The 18,812-nt window shown below is 49.8% G+C and overlaps 1 protein-coding gene across 1 annotated transcript in view; it reads right to left on the bottom strand.

Annotated features, from left to right (window-relative positions):
- Nucleotides 1–18,812, bottom strand: part of LOC129384876 (neprilysin-2-like) — a 59,118-nt gene that overhangs the window by 18,918 nt on the left and 21,388 nt on the right. The gene's annotated exons all lie outside the window — the stretch shown is intronic.

Below are 18,812 nucleotides of genomic sequence, written 5' to 3'. Positions count from 1 at the left end.
GTCCAGGCTGCGTTGAAGGCTGCTGTTGGTTTCGTCGTCGGGGACCTCCCGACGCGAGAGCGTCTTCTGAGCAGCTCGTTTGGTGACACTCGTCCTCGCGAGCTGCCGGGCGATGCTTGACGGCTTGTGCCGCCACTTGAGTACGCGGCAGCGCTGGCACCGTGGTCACTGCGGGCAGGGTCGCCTTGCTCTGCTCGGCCTTCGTGCATACTGGATGGCCGGCGCATTTCGACAACACCGAACGCGCAAGTCGAGTTTGGCGTTGCCTGTAGTTCTACTATGCCGTGCTTGCCGTGATTGTCCGAGTGTGTAGCGACCTGCCCACGGCTGGAAACTAGGCGTGCAAATGCAGACTTGGGAAGTAGATTGCAACGCAAGCTGCGGAAACGTCGACCTGCGCGGAAGGCCAATCTTCGTCTTCAACTTTCGAGCAGTCAGCACTCACGAGGCCCGATTCATGCTTCCTCCTTTTCGTTCTCAGTGGATGATTTTGCACCGACTACTGAGCCGAGCCCTCATAACAGCCACAAAATTCATTGAGATGGGCACAGGGACGTGTACGCAAAGAGCACTACGACGACAAAAAGCAACACGAAAGGTAAAATTTCAGTTCTCTTTTCCACAAAGACCTGCCACTGAATGCATTGGAATGTGTTCTGTTTCAGTAGTTCCCCGCAGCAGATTCAAAGCTACGAGGCCCGCGAGCGCAGGTTCTTGCTCAGCGAGATGTAGGGCGAGGGTTCGGAAGCCGTTGGTGGAATAAATGGCCTCGACAAATGGTCTCGTCGCCAGTTGCCTGCTTGGAAGCTTCTCTGCAGGTCTTAGGTCCGATTTTGCCTCAATTTCGCTTTCGCTTCTGAATAAGATATGTATTGAGGTTCCATGCAACAGAAAATGAAGTTCTCCACTTGTTAGAGTGGAAACGTGCAGGGAGCAAAATAAATCAAGGCAACGCTGCCGTATAGACATTAAAGATATCCGGAACCACACCTCGGGCTTGTGAAGAAACAATCTGCAGACAGCATAAGCTGCTGCGGACATCTCAGCCGGATTCTGCTATGCTGTCATATTTTTCACATATTTTTCAAGTCATATGTTTTTCAAACACTCTCATTTCAAACGAGGCCTTCTCCTAACCCTCTTTGAAACTGACGATGGCTTTCATATGTCCTCATAATCGAAGTTCCCGTAGACGGCTACCATTTGATGACAGCTCATGTCAAGGAGGCTGTTTGGATCAGTCTGCTTCTTTCTACAGTTGCTGTGTATATTTGTTGGCGCCGTTTCAATAAACACGCTGGAGTAAGCGAAAATCTGCTTTCTTATTTCTATACCAATTAGGTATTTCCGGATAAAGCCTTGTCTGCTCATGCTCGACCGCGGCGACAATCGTAGGAATAAAATATTGGTCGCCCTCCTTATCGGTGTCGTAGCCATTGGGTCCCGCTAATTTGGATTTGTTTAAACGCTCAACTAGCCTCGAACATCGCAAAATTTAAGGTCAGAGTACACGCATGCTTGACAGCGCGCGCTCACTCCTGGCCGGTTCTGGCTATACACCTTGGTAGACATCGCTTCGTACTGAGCTATTGAAAGCGCTTGAAAATGCGCAAGTTGGATGTGGCTACCATGCCCCGATCAATCGGGTGTAGGTCAAGCTGGTCTGAACCACGTAGCACTGCCATACGTGAACCCGAGCGCGCACTCCAGCCCTGTTACGCACAAAGCAAACCTCGCGCATACACACAGCAGATGCATGTAGCTTCGGTCTGCTATGCATGCCCACCGAGATTCTGCGTGCGGGCAGGTTATGTTCCTGCCATCAGATTTCGCTCGCTCCACAGCAAGAAAGCGTAATGCGGCGCGCACCCACCTGGTCCAAGATGGCGCTGTAAGCCGCTGGCCGCTAAAGCCCCTTGATAATTTGAAAGAAGCGAGACTCTCCTCCCCGCAGCACTCTCCTCCTCCATTCTGAAACTTGGGGTTGCGTCAACTTGAAAAGTTCTACACCACTGGGGCGCGTAAGTGGCCCAAATTGATGCGATTTCACCGAATAGGCGGCCGCGCGCCAATTTTCATCCTAGACGCCAGCGTTCGTTTCTCCCCTGGCGGAACGATTTCACCTGCCACGGGTGTACGTCTCCGCCGCTTCCCTTCAAGGTCGCGCCCGCGCTTAGTTCGTGCTTCATGCGAAAGGTCTCTTGTTTGCGACGGCGCCCCTTCGGATGACTGGAAATTATTATTGTATTGTTAACTGTCACGACAACAATGTAAACATGAAAGGGTAGCTACCAGCATTAAAATTCTGCCGATTTACAAGAAAATAGTACGAAAAAAGCAGACGACAGACATAAATTACTGCGGTGCACCCAACGAAAGTAAACAGCTGGCAAACGAAGCGAGCTCGGTCATTGATCACTCGTGAGTGTATGACGGTTTTTATATGTAACCCACACGAATTTCATGATTACTCGATATAGAATCCTTTTATTCATACAAAAACTTTCAGTTGTTCGACAAGCGCTTGTCCTATCTTCTTTCTCGTGTTTCGTTTGTGTGTGTGCTACCAAATAATGGGAACCGCCTCTGTAGCGTGCGCTAGCAGCGGTCGGAGTTCACGCTTGCCGAGAAATTGAATATGTGCACAATGCATTGAACATGACCGGATTTCATTCCTGCATCACCACTGCACTGATTAATCGAGTTACTGAACGATACACGCCCGCGTCTTGGTCGCGGCGGCTTTGCTGAAGCAGAAATGATTACTAATACTTTCAACTTTTGTCTCTCGAGCACTGTAAAAACATGGCCAAGCTATTTACGTTGCTGCCTCTATTCTATATTGTAGGGGACGTACTAGTTAAAAGTTTTGTGCGCATGTCTTAGTTGTGCTATGCGGCGATATATTTTGTCTATTTCAGCACAGTGTCGATGGAACTCCGTTGTCGCCATCAGAGGCAACACGGATTTGTAGGAAACACTTTGTGGGAAACTGCAAAAATGACTTTAGCTAACACGCATCGTATCTGCCGACAATTTTTCCGGCGGCACATACGACGTCGTTACCAATTACCTGCTCAGCGTCACTCACATGGCTAAGCAGACGCTGCCCTTTCGCCGAATTGCAGCCTTAAAAATAATCATGAAGCGTACCGATCTTCTTAAAGGCAAATAGAAGCGTGTACATCGCCCTTCGAATAAAACGTCCACGCACGCATACGTAGGCATACACCGCGCGCGGTACGAAACGTGCCCAAACACGCGCAGTGCCAGAGGCAATGAAGGCGGTGTGACCTAAAGCCCCTCCATCCACGCGCCACCGCCGCTATCTTAAGTAGCGACAACCGCCTTTTCCCCTTACAACAAATCCGGTTCCGGCATTTCCGCTTCCGGCATTTCCGGTTCCGGCATGTCCGGTTTTAAGATTTCCGGTTCAGGCGTTTACGCTTCCTGGAGTTGCGCTGCCAGAATTTCCACTGTGATTGCAGACGATGGTGAGACGTCCGTGCTTAGCAACCGGTGCTAATTTGAGTAGCTCGCTCTAGTCATTCCACCAAGCGTCATTCGTGTGCATCTACGTGCTTGTTTGCGTACGCTGCGCCCGCACGCTTTGCCTGTCGTCCCCTTTCTCTGACAAAGTGCGGAGAGCCATGGGCTGGTGCACAACACACGAACATAATTCGCCGTACACATCTGCTCGCGTCACAACACTAACACAATTCGCCGTACACCTTTGCACGCGTTACAACACCCACGCACGCACCAATTCACTGCACACCTCCACTCATATCGCACAAGAAAAGCACACTTGTTTTCACCATGTCACTGAATGCCCTCCACGCAAATTTGAACTTGTTATATTTCATAGCTTCACGTCATTGCAGTTCTTCACGCAGTGCACGCACTTGGGACGTTCGTTACCTTCGATCTGCCGTACGAGACAAGTTCAACCTCAGAATCAACAGCATAAACTCTATGCGTCTGCCGTACAAATTGGCGTCGCGAACTCCTTCACTAAAGTCCCTCCATACGTGCTGGCTGGAGGGGATGTATGCTTCAAAACAAGAAGAATTCAAAGGGGACAAGCTGTTGTATTCCGCTGAAGTAGTAGTTTGCGGTCGCTGTTTTCGAAATGCACGAAAAACGGGAGCGGTCTGCAAGCACCCAGGCACTACATTCCACTATACGTTGTCTCTCGTGGCACAACCCGTCGCAGGCTGACGCGAAGCAGCGAACACGACCAGATCGCCGATTACAATAGGCGGTGGTTCTTGGATGGAATCGTATTAACAGTTTCAACCGCAGCTAGTGCAATTAAAGCCTCTCCGTAGACGCGAAAGTAAACAACGCTAAAGGCATAGCGTCACTTCCACTCAGAACAGGAAGCTGAAGCTACGTAAGTTCCGCTTGACGCCGGAAGTTGAGGGTGTGAGTGGGAGAGGAGCGTGGGGGAGGACGGTAGGTTGGCGGTACTTAACCTGATCGGCGGTGGCGCGTGGATGTAGGGCTTTAGTGTGACCGAGAGATGGGAAAGACGTACACTCGCTAGTTGAATTTTGCCCCGCATGCGGCGCTCTCACGCCGGCGCAGCAGCGCCACTCGCGGTGCCGTTCTTGTCCTACCGCAGCAGCCAATACGAAAGAGCGTGCCGTGCGCCAGCTTCGCGTGCAGCTGCCGCACGGCAAGCTAATTCTCCTCGGCTCCCGCGGCCGCGTCGTAGCATTCTATGAAGGCGCATGAATTTCGGACACTTGCGCGCACCAGTGGTGTAGAATCTTTTGAAAAATGGTGATAACAGCATCGAGAATGCTGAAGGTAATGTTTATGAGAAGGTTGGTTTCTTCTTAAAGCCGTATGAATGGGGAATACTGATGTAAAATGAGCTTTGAAGCGAGTTCTATACTCCAGACATTTTTTTCTGCCAAATATTAAGGTGCTTTACTTTGTCTGATCTAGTATTGCTCGTGACACATCCCTCTCTGCTTAGCTTTTTCTTCTTGCCTGTACACGCATGTGCACCGAAGCTTTTATATTCGGTGTGCTTTCTTATAATGAATTAGTCGCTAGTGCATCGTCCGTCTATATGTTTGTCTTCTCAATGTGAATGTAGCTTTTGCGCTGTGGTCTTGAAACTAAATAGGACGGTTGCGTAATATCAGTGTGAGCAAGCGTGCGCGATCATATGAACGTCCTGTGCACATTGCCTGTATCCGTGAGAAAAGCCAATAATAATCGTCGTCCACTCATGCGTTCGTGGCAGCCCGATTCAAAGAAAGTTCCAGAGCTGAAAACTAATGCGGAAACACTACTGGAGTTGTCTAAATATGCGTAAGCATGCCCCGAATTTTGTTTAACCCGCCCCCAAATTTCCCACCTCCAAATTTCAAGTTGACACAACCCCGAATTTCAGGTTGACTCACCCACAAATTTCACTTGCAGGCATAAGAGCAGCGCCAAAAAACACAACACGAAGAAAGGACCGCTGACAGTCACGGACGATCGCTGCACTCACAGTGAGCTGCTACGGCAGCCCACGAGTGCGGATAGCAAAGCCGCTTCGGAAATAATTGGGGGCACCTTAACGAAGTCGATAGGTCAAAACCAAAAGCCGTCCACGACGGCGTCTCTCTCATAGACGCTGTGAGATGTTTGGAGGTTAAGAATGCCGACTGAAAAATAGGTGCCGCGGGGTGCTTTCGACGATTACTCCAGCCCGTTTATACCGCAACATAAAAGCAATATACCCTGTCTGCCTTTCGAGAAGCGTCTAAAAAGCCCAGAATGAGTCATCGCTCGTCGCGACTAAGGGCTCTCAGGATAATGCATTCTCGCCAGACAGTGGCGTAGCCAGAAATTTTGTTCGGGGGGGGCTCACGTTGCAGCTCGGCCTCCTACTTAAGAGGAAACATTAGGTTGGATGCTCCTGTCTAAATACATGTAGAAGGAGAATTCGTTTTTCTCGGCAACCATTGCACCAAATTTGACGAGGTTTGTTGGATTTAAAAGCAAAACTTAAATTCTAGTGAACGTTTGTCTCGAATTTTCGATTTAGGTCGTCAATATTTTATTGAAAATGGCAAAAATCGGAAATTTTCAGAAAACGAGACAATTAAGTTTAGGACTCTGTAAATCAGCAATGAAATCAGCATATTGATATGTTACACATGAGCCTCAAAAGATTAAGTATTATGGAAGTACGGCTTTTGCAGAACCCTTGTACATAACATTACTAATCCACGTAAGATACAAATTGACATATCGAATTTGACCGATTTTAATGGTGTAATGGATGCCGTTTACAGAACCGCGATATCTGTTCTTGATGCAGAGCTCTTAATTTGTGAACTTCGTGCTTCTATGTTTTTCGAACTTTCAAATTTTTCAATATGTTTTAAAGAAAGTTCAGGCCCTAAATTGAAATTCCGCTTCCAACAGACACTAGAATTTAACTTAGTCTCTCAAATGCAACAAATTTTGTTAAAAGCGATTCAGGAGTTATCACAGAAAAGCGTTTCTGCGTTTTACATGTATCTGAATAGGCCGCGTCGGAGTAGGGCCCGAGCTAAAGCTTGCTCTCAAACAATTTGCCTAGGGATCAAATACATGAATAATAACTGCATTGCCATTGCCAAAGATGCTGCAAACGAATTCTTGAACGCTAAGCACTGTCAATACAAGTAAAATATGTATTTTTTTTCATAAAAGAATATATTCGTATGTGCCAAAAATTGTGCCCCACATAACTGATGTCAATGCTTTCATGTGTTTTGTCTATTTAATAAGGAAACAAAATATCACACGAACTTTAGAACTACATCAGTTCGAAGCCAGCAAACCAGTGCATTCCGCTGATATGAAAAATGTAAAGGCCATGAAATGAACAAGTTGAGAACAAATATATTAACGACACTTTGTCATACAAGATCCTTGTTTACATTTTTGTACATATGCAACGGCCAGTGAAAAATCTCAATGACGCTGTCATTTGTTCCAGCGTATTACGCAGCAGCAGCTGTCGCCGGACGTGTATCGTAATTGCACCGAAATTATAGTCGCAACAGAGCACGTATAAAAAGCAAGAGTTCTGCAGAATATACGAGGGCGAGTCAAATGAAAGTGAGCCAATGCGAATATATGACAAACGGGGTACTATAATTAAATGTAGTCCCCATGAGCATTTAGACATTTGTCCCATTGACTAACGAGTCGCGCAATTCCCGTCTCATAAAGCTCCTTGGGTTGCTCCTTCAAAACCTCTGCAACTGACTTTCACTTCATCGTCGGAGACGAATCTGGTTCCCTTGAGCTGTTTTTTTGTTTGCCCCAAAATGTGGAAGTTGCAAGGCAACAGGTCTTAGCTGTGTGGCAGATGTTGCAGCGTTTCCCGCTTGAACTTTGCCAGTTTTGTATTAACCCCATCAGCGACGTGGGGACGGGCATTGTCATGGAACAAGATGACCTCATTCGTCAATTTTCCACGTAGCTTGTTCTTGATTGGGGCACACAGCCGATCCCGCGTTTCACAATATCGGAAACAATTGATAGTCTCTCAAGATTTAGCAAATTCTATGAGTAATGGCCCCTGACGATCGAAAAATATAAGTCAACAACACCTTTCTGGCAGAAATGACGTGCTTTGCTTTCCTTGGGGGTGGTGAGTTCGAATGTTTCCATTGTCAGCTTTGCCGTCGTGTTTCAGACTCTTAGTAGTGGCATGATGGTTCGTCTCCGATCACAATTGCAGACAAGAAATCGTCACCCTTATTGTGATAGCGGATCAGATGAGTAAAGGCAACGCCGATCTTCTCCGTATTCTGGCGGTAGTTCAAAATCTTGCGCATCCACTGCGCGCACAAGAGCCGATAACCGAGATGTTCATGAATTATGGCGCGAACCAAACCGTGACTGATATTCACACGCTTAGCCAGTTCATCGATGCTTATCCTCCGTTCTTGTCTCATCAGCTCATCAACCTTTGCAATTTTGTTAGGGGTGATTGCACGATGGCTTTGGCCCGGTCTCGATGGGATCGTCTTTGCAACTTTCAGGTCCTTTTTTGAACAGTTTGTTCCAACGCTTCACAGTGGCCAATGAAATGCAATGTTCCATGTACACGGCAGTCATACAGCGACTAATTTCTTTTTGAGAAACACCTTCAGCTGTCAAAAACCTCACGGCACCACGCTGCTCAACTTCTGGAACGTGCATTACGGCACGCAACCATGTACAACCCAGTGTATGAGAGCATTAAAGAACATTTATCCTCTCACCTGCGTGTCACTTTTTAAATGAGAGATCCCTGTGTGCTACGCGAAGGCCTTGCAGATAATCAACAGAACCATAATTTCGCGCGGTGGGTAGGCTCACTTTCATTTGACTCGCCCTCATACATTAGAAATGCGAAGATACAATGGAATATACAAATGGGAAGAAACAGCTTGATAAAGGGCAATAAAGTGCCACTGGAAACAAAGTTCACTACACGTATACACAACACCTCGCAACAAAATATTTAAACATACGTATAAATAAGTCTCTAATAAATCTACGTATCTAAGAAAAAGTCACGGTATATAATGCGTCAAACTAGGCAAATAAACATGTTGCGCAATCATAGATTCACAGAATCCTAGATCCTTGCCCCATTCCATCCACTCCATCCGATGCATGCACTCGGCCAGAGAAAACCGAACGCGCACCGAAGTGCGCTGCTTGATGGACGGGGCAACACGAGAAAAACGCATGCGCTCTGGCTGGCTCTGGCAGCGCGCGGGTAGGGGAGCGAGAACAAAAAAAATGAAGAGGCTCAACGTGTCCTCGCGATTAAAAGCAAAAGTAGAAACAATAAATAAGAACGTAGTTACCTTTGCTGGCTTTAGTGTCTTCACTGGATGCTTTGGCGCAGGTGAAAAAATAATTTTGATATTTTTTTATGTGACATGACGGCACGAATGAACCACCACAACGCTTCGTTTCATCAGGCCTCGCTGCGGGCTTTGTCAACTTGCCTGATAGTGTGTTAATTTGGCTTGTCTCGTTGTATGGCCCGATGTACGACTTTGGAAAAGTCAATGCACCTTTGGCGCCAAATATTTATGGGAGCATTAAACTTACAATGTTCCGCAATTGAAAATCTAAAGCGCACGTTTCAAAATGTCAATGCACCTTTCACATAAAACGTTTATGAGAACTTTATACCCATAAAGTTTCGGGATTGATATCCACGCGCTCTGTAAATTCCATGATAGAGTGTAGATTCCGCGGCCTCCGCGAGATGCCGCGGCGAGCCCGTTCGCCATCAAAACGTCCTTGAAACTTTGTGCTCGCATGGGGCTACTTGCGTTATGTGACTCCTGGTGCATGGGCGTTGCCGCGAAATTCAGCCCGAGTTCGCGATTTTCGCGGTGAAATGGCTTTTCGAGCGTGAAAAAGACGCTCTAGACAAAATCCAGAATGATTTCCGGCGCCGGGGGTTGCTTTGGTAGGCGGTGCATGGACAGCACAAAAATATTTCGGGGGGGGCTGAAGCCCCATAAGCCCCCCCCCCCCCCCCTGGCTACGCCCCTGTCGCCAGAGTTAACGCGCTTCATGAAAACGGCGTCGCATCGCCTTTCCCAAATGCGTTTGGAAATGCGATGCGCTACTGTCGCAGTCATGTAAACGCGGCTTATGTATATATGTACGTTTGTATGTTTGTGCTAAACGATTTGCCACCTACCTGGGTCACTGGGTAGTCAGTGGTCAAATGGGTAGCGCGCATCAGACTGCTGTGCTGAGGCAACAGGGTTCGAAACCAAGTGCCGGAAGAGAATTTGACGCCGACATTGTTCACTGTAAGATGCGGCACTGGGTAGATGGAGCTTCCCGACGAATCTCTTTGACGTTGACTTGGAGCCCTTGGTATGTGCCACTATATCCGTGCTGAGGGAACAGGGTTCGAAATCGACCATTGTGCCACTGCCAACTGACCATTTGTGGTATAGTGTCTCCCCCTGCCAGATCTCCGTGTCTCCCTCTCTGCGTCGGCGCTCGCCGCGCGTTCGCTGGTCGGGGGCCCCCGCTTGCCTGCCGCTGCCGACACAACATCTTATGGCGACGAGGATGGGATTCGCGATGCGGTTCCGACCGAAGCGCCGGGGAACCAACGAGCTTCGTAAGTGAAGCGACCCTTCCGTGTCTGCACGGCAAGCAAACGCCGCCGACGCACTTGGCGTCGCGAGGCTTCCGAGCCTAGGCCTTCTCGCCCCTTTGTTCTTCCTTGCCCCATTCCTGCTGCAAGCTCCGGCTTGTTTTCTGCACTGTCTCCTGCACGCTACCGGGCATGGAGCCTTTTACGGCGAACCTTCCCGTTTTTTCTGGAATTGCCCGGGCCACCGTTAATTCCATGGTATCGATGGAAAAACATTTTTGAGGCCCACCTCGAAGCGCCCGGTGGTGGCGACTGGACGGACGCGCGACGAGCGTCCGCGCTCGTCAGCGCTCTCGGGCTTGAGGGACAACGGAAGTACTTTGCAGACGAGGAGCAGGAAGCAGCAAGGCATTTAACCGGCGCAGCGTCAACGTCAAGTGATGCGGTCCCGTCAGTGTCAGATGTTCCAGAAACTCTTGCAGCGGCTTGACCGGCTGTTCGCCGCGTCAACAAATGTTCTGGCGGAGAGGCACGAATTCACCAGTCGAAAGCAGTTCGAGGGAGAAGGATTCCTGGAATTCGTGACCGCATTGAAGGAGAAGGCGGTATAGTGCAACTTCGGCACAACCTACAACGAGCGCGTCCCAGACCAAATAATACATGCGGTAGCGAACGTCAGCGTTCGCGAAAAGTTACTGGCTCATGGCGAAACCCTGTCCCTGGACCAGGCAGAAGAAATCGGACGCTCGTTAGAAGCCCTGCATCGAGCGAATCGCGCGTTCGACTCCGAAAAAATACAAAGAATCGAGGCAGCTCAACTTGGCGCTCCGTCGACGACCCAAGATGGCCGACTTCTTCCGGGGAGCCGCCAAGATGGCCGACGTAGTCCGGGAGGCCATGAAGATGGCCGTCTTCTTCCGAGGAGACGCCAAGATGGCCGGCGTCTTCCGGGAGGCCGCCCAGATGAGCGACATTTTCCGCGAGGCTCCTCCGGGACCCGCAATGAAGCACAGGATGCGAAGAAAGACCCTAATTTCGACCGTAGTTCATGCGATCGGCGTGGCAGCACGAAGCATATTGCAACGTACAGGAATTGTCCAGCAAGGAACCGGCGGTGCAACGCCTGCCACACGTTGGGCCATTTTGCATCAGTATGCCGAAAAACCCGTACTGTTCAGCACGTCTCTTCCGCAGAGACACTGTCTTCGTCAACTTCCGCAGGGCAGCCATCCGCGTCTGTCTTGACGGTGAGCACTTTGGAAACTAAAAAGGATTTACAAGTCCCGGTCGTAGTTGGCGGCGTTGCCATGCGGCTGCTCGTTGACACAGGAGCGTCTGTCTCATTGATGACGGCCGAAGATTTTAGAAAGCACTTTGGTCGACAGCACAGACTGTCAAAAACAGCAGTGGACTTGGGGAATTTCTCCAAGCAACGCATCGACATTCAAGGCCTTTTCCAAGCCACTGTACAGTTTCTTCAAAGGTCGTGCTCAGTCACGTTCCACGTAACGTGTACAGGAACATCACTGTTGGGTCTTAACGCCATCCAGCGCTTGGGGATACAAATCGACGGTACGTCACTGACATGCTGCCTGGACTTAGTGCACCGAATTCATCGGCAACAAGATGCGAAACCAGTATCTTCAAAGTTGTGCCGACTACCCCTGGCTCTCCGTGACCAGGTCACAAATGAATTGCGACGTCTCGACGACTGCGACGTCATCGAGCGCGTCGAGGCTTCTGAGTGGGTGTCTCCACTCGTGGTGGTGCGCGAGAAGGATGGAACCATGCGGCTCTGTGTAGATCTACGGGAACAGGACGGTCTTGTGCCTCAAGTTCAAGAAAGGGTCTTGCAGAAACAGTGGCAGACTAAACAGTACGTAGACAAACGTAGAGGTGCTCAGGCAACTCGTATCAAGGTGGGAGACACCGTCAGAATAACATTTAACAGGAAAGGGTTTTTTTAAGTACAGTAAACCTCCTACAGTTAAAGCCCAGATAGGACCATCTACTTTTCTACTCGGTGATGGGAAGACGTGGCATGTGTCTAAGTTAACCCTAGTGATAAAGGATTCAGCAGATAGTACATTGTGTACAAGTGATAGAGACTTTTTGTACTCATATTCAAACTTGGATAGTCATTCCGATGACTCGTCTGTAGTGGCATCGTCTTCTCATAGTTATAAGCATCAGCTAAGCAGTTCGTCTGACTGTATCACTTCCGAGTCTACACAGTCAGCAGTCGTCTCTGATTCCGTGGGGGAATCGGTAGCCTCCCAGGACTTGTTGGGACTTCGAGAGGAGCTTCCTGGGCAACCCTCTCCAGCTTTGAGCGACAACCTCATTCAATTGTCCAACCAGGGGGAGGGAAATAATAGTGGGACGACTGGGTCTTCGAAGTCGACCGATACGCGTCGCAACCCCCAAAGTTCTTCTGAGGTACGCACACGTCCTCATCGTGACAGAAAACGGCCTCCGGGGCTCGATGATTATGTTTCTTGAATGTAGAGCGCATTGCCGTCTTCGAAATGCCACGGCTAGGGGCCTCGCTGTGACGTTTAGGAGACAGTTCACATGTTTCGTTAACACAGGTATAAAATGTGTTCCTTGTTGCGGTGCAGCGAGTCTTGTGCCGTGTTACTTGTCGGATTTTCTCTTGAGTGACTGCCTGTGTTTTGCTGCCCCAAGTCTGGTGCGCGTGTGGACTTGGGCGGGAACGAACTGAATTTGTTGTGGACTTAAGTGCGTGCCTTGTGTGCGACTGGTGCACGTGTATGTGCGCGTGGGGGGGAACGAACTGAGTTTGTCTTTGGACTTAAGTGCGCGTCTTGTGTGCGCGTTTCACTGTATGCTTACTTTGTTTCCAGGGGGGATGATGTGGTATAGTGTCTCCCCCTGCCAGATCTCCGTGTCTCCCTCTCTGCATCGGCGCTCGCCGCGCGTTCGCTGGTCGGGGGCCCCCGCTTGCCTGCCGCTGCCGACACAACACCATTGCTTCAATCGGCTGCGGGATCTCGATGACGAGAAAGACGACTCTGCTTGCAAGCAGCATGGCCGGTTGGCTTCTTGCCCAAGCACCTGAAGTGTAATTAGCGCCACGAAATAATGAGCAAGAAAATAAAGCGTCGCGCGATCCCCTCCGACATGCCTTGCACGAAGAAAGATCTTATCGCCGGGAAGTAGAACAACGAAAGCGGCAGCGAGTCTTGGGCACGCTGTACTAACGAATTTTTTGGCAAATGTTTACCGAAATACATTACAAACCAAGGCATTAGCAGACTGCGCCACAAATGCAATGCCCATGTGCCGTTCTTCAATGAACCTCTCACCGACTTGGGTCACTGGCCACATGGCGCTGGGTGTGCTGCAAACAAGGGAACAATTATCAGCGTTCGCAGCCACCAGTGCGCCACGCTTCTCGTCTTGGAGGCTACGCGCGCGATTCTCGGCAGCACCAGCAGATGGCGCCACGTGTCTAGAAAAAAGCGCGAACGAGGAACCCGGTTGCCACTTGACGCGTTTTTCAGCGTTCGCACGCACCAGCGCGCCTTGCATATCGGAGGCGGTGCGCAGGTTTCGGGGCGGCGGCGCTGCATGGCATCGAGTACTCTTAGGGAGGTTCGAAAGGGGATACCAGCTTCAGTACACACCTCACACATAACCCGTTGCAACGGTGGCAACACGTTCTGCCGCCATATTGATCCAATGCTAAACGCATTATCGCCGGCAGTCATTGTGAGATAGGTCCTGCCGCAACCTTTCCCCGACACACCTTTTGTGGTATATACGAGTATCCGCTGCTACTGTTGGAGGCCGATCAATGCTGTCTGGCGACAGCACTGGTCCACCAGACAGCAATCACGCAAGGCAGGCTGGCTACGGGACACCGCTGCGATGGCCACCCACCTTTTCGGGGAAGCCGAACGAAGACGACGACGACTGGCTGAAACACTACAACAAAGTGAGTCGCGACACCCACTGGAGCCCTACGAAGCAGCTCGATAACGTGGTTCTTTTTCTCGCTCGATCCGCGCACCTCTGGTTTGAAAACCAGGAGAACGTTCTTACAAGCGGGTATAATTTTGTAGAAGAATCCGCCAAGTGCTTCGGGGACCCATTCTCTAAGAAAAAGGAGGCTGAGCAGACGCTTTCCCGACGAGCACAGTTACCTGGCGAAACATGTACAACGTACACAGAGGCTGTTTTGAAATTATGCGGGGTCGTCAGCGCCACCATGACAGACGAAGACAAAGTAGGACATCTGCTTAAAGGAATCGCTGAAGATATTTATAATTCTTTATAGGGAAGAAAGATCTTAGTACTCCGTCTGATTTAAAGAAACACTGCCGGGCGTTTGAAGCGCTGAAAATGAGGAGGATTGGACCAAAGTTCGGACGCTTGGACAATATCACTACTATTGCAAGTGTGTCCGTCCCAGCTCATGACGACATCTCCTCGGTGATTCGGCAAATGGTTAAAGAAGACCTTGAACGCTTTAACGTTGTTCACGACGCCTATGTATGTCATCAGTGTGCATTTGACGATCGCTCTCGTGTGCCACCGGCCGCCTGGGAACGTCAGAGTCGCCGGAAGTCTCACAGGACCTATGCAGATCGACCGGAGAACAGCAACTTGCCACCGCAACCGACAAGTCTCAGACGCCCCCAAGATGAACCACAACAATTTGTTCCGCGGGCTCTTCCTTCCTACAACCGGCCTCAGAGTTCATTTTTGCCCCTGACACCCATGTCACCGGTGCCACCCGCGACAAGCCGCGACAAGCCGCGACTCCCGCATTTGCTACACAGCTGCAGCGTGCCTGGACCTATTGCTAGGTATTGCCACCGCCGCCAGCAGCGTGCTCCAATATTTAATGCCCATACACCCCGCGTGCCCGCTGACGAACCCTGACCGTATCCCAGTTCCTTCGAACAGCTGCAACAGGTACGCGCGAAGCGCGGTGACTCCTCCGTTTCCGAGCGCAGCCACCACCACCGACACCACAACGGTGCTCTCCGTCACCACGTCGTCGCTCGTTGTCACCGCCGCCGCTGGGAAACTAGCTTGTGCGACCCACGGAAATGAGGCCGCAATATATTCATCTTCATCAAGACCGCCCTGTGCAAGATTGTTTAAAAACAAAGTGTGTGTTTCAGTTGACAATGTGAGTGCTTTTGCTTTAGTTGATACCGGGGCTGCAGTTTCTGTTATGAGCCTGTCCTTCAAAAATCGTCTTGGACAAAAAGTTATGTTTTCTTGGGATCCGAACGCTACCTTTCGCGGAGTTGGCGGGGAAATGTTACACCCACTTGGGGTCAGTTCTGTTTCAGTTATGATAGGGTACCAGACAGTGCAAAGTGAACTTACTGTGCTTGCACGTACAACGCACGACATTTTCTTAAGAATTGGGGCCCTATATTGTAAAACTATTCCAATATGTTTTATTCTAATCTCCTGACGTTAAATTTGCGTGACCGCCGACGCAAGCATTGGGCGGTCACCCCCAGCTTGTCTGAACAGACCAATGAAACGCTCTCCTCGTTCATAGGAGGTCACTTTTATTTGCTTGAAAAACGAATAACATTGCCTACACTGAGCGGCTTGTCTTATCTAATTGGATGACAAGAGGCGAAGAGCACACTCAAATGGAAAGGGATTTGATAGGGCTGAGCACTGCACTGAAAGTCGATAACCGGGTCAAGAAGGCGGTGCCGGCGTCTGCGATTGGTCCACTTTTCCTTACTTAGCTTGCGGTGGCTGGTCGAAAATCGCAGCGGCATGCAACGGAAGCTTATAAATGACGCTAAAACAGACCTCAGCAATGAAGAGTTGGAAGAATGAGGTCGTAACCGTGCCGAAAGTGCTCGTAAACGTTACACGGCCACGCAAGAAGATTTATGATACGCAAATAAACCCATGCTCGCCGGCAGGTGCGAGTAGCCAGCGCCAAAGCGATCGGCGGCAGCCATCTTTAATTCCGTTCGGAATGGGGCAGCCTGCGGCTATTCAGAAGAAAATTCAGCTTTGTTCGGCATAATAATGCATCTTTAATGCATTGACGTGGTGGCTTTGACGTGGTGAGTTCTTGCGGTTTTGTGGCGTCGTGTGAAAGGCAGGTGTAGTGGGTGCCGGCCGAAAACTTTCGACCAATAGCCGAGGGCTAACGGGGAAAGGGCGTCGAATCAGAAATAATTATTTTTCTTTTGCGGTCAAATCTTGCATAATCAGTGTTTATATGTGATATCAGATGGGGAGCTATCGGGGTTTTCTTGACGTCGCGTGACATACAGGTGAAGTGGGGGTGGTCCAAAAATGTTTTTGACCAATCACGGAGGGCTGATTGCAGAATTGAAATAGAAAGGTTTGGAATAGTTTGACGTTATAGCGTCCTTGATTTCTTGTTTGAGGGAGCGCGGGGGGGGGGGGGGGGGGGAACTTTGGATTGTGGCACCGGCGCGATTTCTCTTCACGGCGACGCGCGAACTTCAATGGCAGACAACATCAGTGCTGCCGCGGACGTTCTCTCCGTGTCGGGAGCTGTGTATTTGCCCCCTGAGACTGCAATGTTTGTACCTGTCGACACTTCTCGCCCTCGTACGGGCTCTTGTTGTGGTTTAGCCGAGCCCGATTATAACAACGCGCTGAAGAAATATTTGACGGTCCCTCGCTCCCTCATTGTCACAACTGATGGCTGTACTCGTTTGTGGACAGTGAACATTTCAATCCAATCCATAACATGGCCGCTAGGACTTAAACTGGCAAGTTTTGATGTATAAGCCATTGTCAGCGTCGGAACGGTCGAAAAGCGAACTGTCGAAAAAAAAATCCAGCTCCGATGGCAGCCATGATAATTCTGCTGAGTTTGAGCGCTGGATGAACAAGTCGCTTATAGTGAGCAGTGTCTGCTTCAAGGAGTGCTCCCTCGCTACGTCACAGTGTTTGATTTTGCTCAAGACCAACGGGCGTCCCATATACCACTGGCGTCTCGTATGCCACACCGCATCCATAATGGTCAAGCGACGCCAATTCGTCAGGAGCCTTTTCGCGTTTCACCTTCAGTGAGAAAAGTCATCGCCGAGCAGGTCGAAGAAATGTTAGGGAAATGAGTGATTCAGGAATCATGTAACCCCTGCGCTGCTCCTGTGTCGTAGTCAAGAAAAAAGACAACTCATGGAGATTCTGCATGGACTATCGCCGCCTAAACAACGTCCCAAAGAAAGACGTGTGCCCCCTACCACGAATAGACGACGCCGGCGATTGCTTCCACTCCGCGTCGTATTTCTCTTCTGTCGATTTACGGTCAGGATATTGGCAAATTTCCATGCACCTCTCAGACAAGGAGAAGACAGCCTTCGTGACACCTGACGGTCTCTTTGAGTTCGACGTTATGCACTTTGGCTTATGCAACGCTCCAGCGACATTCGAGGGATTTATGGATACCGTGCTCCGCGGATTCAAATGGGAAATTTGCATGCGCTATTTAGACGACGTCATCATCTACGGCCGCACAGTTGACTAGCACAATCAGCGTCTGTCGGTCATTCTTGACTGTATACAGCAAGCTGGCCTTATTTTAAACCAGAAGAAATATCATTTCGGTGACCGTCAAGCCCTCGGACTTGGCTTTCTGGCGGATAAAGACGGCATACGACCAGACCTTGAAACAATAGCAGCGGTTTGCGACTTCGAACAGCGACACGCGGTGAAACATCTGCGAAGTTTTCTGGGCATTTGCTCATATTGCCGGCGCTTTATGAAGAATTTCGCACAGCTTGCCTCTCCCTTCACGTTTCTCCTTCATAAAGACACCTCATACATGTGGACTGCTGACTGCGAGTCGGCGTTTTAACGGCTTAAATTTTCTTTTTTCTTTTGGCTTCTGGACCGTTCCTGCGGAATTTTGATCCGGTGGCGTCAACTAACCTGCATACTGACGCCAGCGGTGCGGGTGTTGGCGCTGTGCTTGTTCAGATATACGGTGACCATCAGCATGTCATTGCCTATGCTAGTCGGACACTTACGAAAGCAAAGAAAAACTACACCGTTAATGAACTCGAGTGTCTAGCAGTCGTCCTCACCATCCAGAAGTTCCGTCCATATCTACACGGCCGCGCATTCACGATAGTGACTGACCATCATTCACTCTGTTGGCTCGATGGGATGCGTGACCCGTCTGGCTGGTTGGCCCGCAGGGCTTATCGCCGTCAAGAGTACAGCTTTTTTGTTACCTACAACCCGCTGCGGTTGCTCAGTGGCTATGGTGTTAGGCTGCTGAGCACGAGGTCACGGGATCGAATCCCGCCCACGGCGGCCGCATTTCGATGGGGGCGAAATGCGAAAACACCCGTGTACTTAGATTTAGGTGCACATTAAAGAACCCCAGCTGGTCGAAATTTCCGGAGTCCTCCACTACGGCGTGCCTCATTGGTTTTGGCACGTAAAACCCCATTATTTAATTTAATTTTTTTTTGTTAACTACAAGAGCGAACGACGTCACACGCATGCTGATTGCATCTCCCGTACCCCTTCGCCGCGCACTAAAGCTGACGATCATGAGTTCGATGACTACCTAGGGTGCGATCTTGTACGCGTTCCAAAATAGAACGGAGGCGGTCCGTTCCACCGATTGGCACAGTGGCACATGATTGGTCAATTTGAATCGTGACGAACGCCATAACGTCAA

The sequence above is a fragment of the Dermacentor andersoni genome, chromosome 4 (genome assembly GCF_023375885.2).
Source record: "Dermacentor andersoni chromosome 4, qqDerAnde1_hic_scaffold, whole genome shotgun sequence".
Lineage (NCBI taxonomy): Eukaryota > Metazoa > Arthropoda > Arachnida > Ixodida > Ixodidae > Dermacentor > Dermacentor andersoni.
This window is presented reverse-complemented; position numbering and strand designations above follow the sequence as displayed.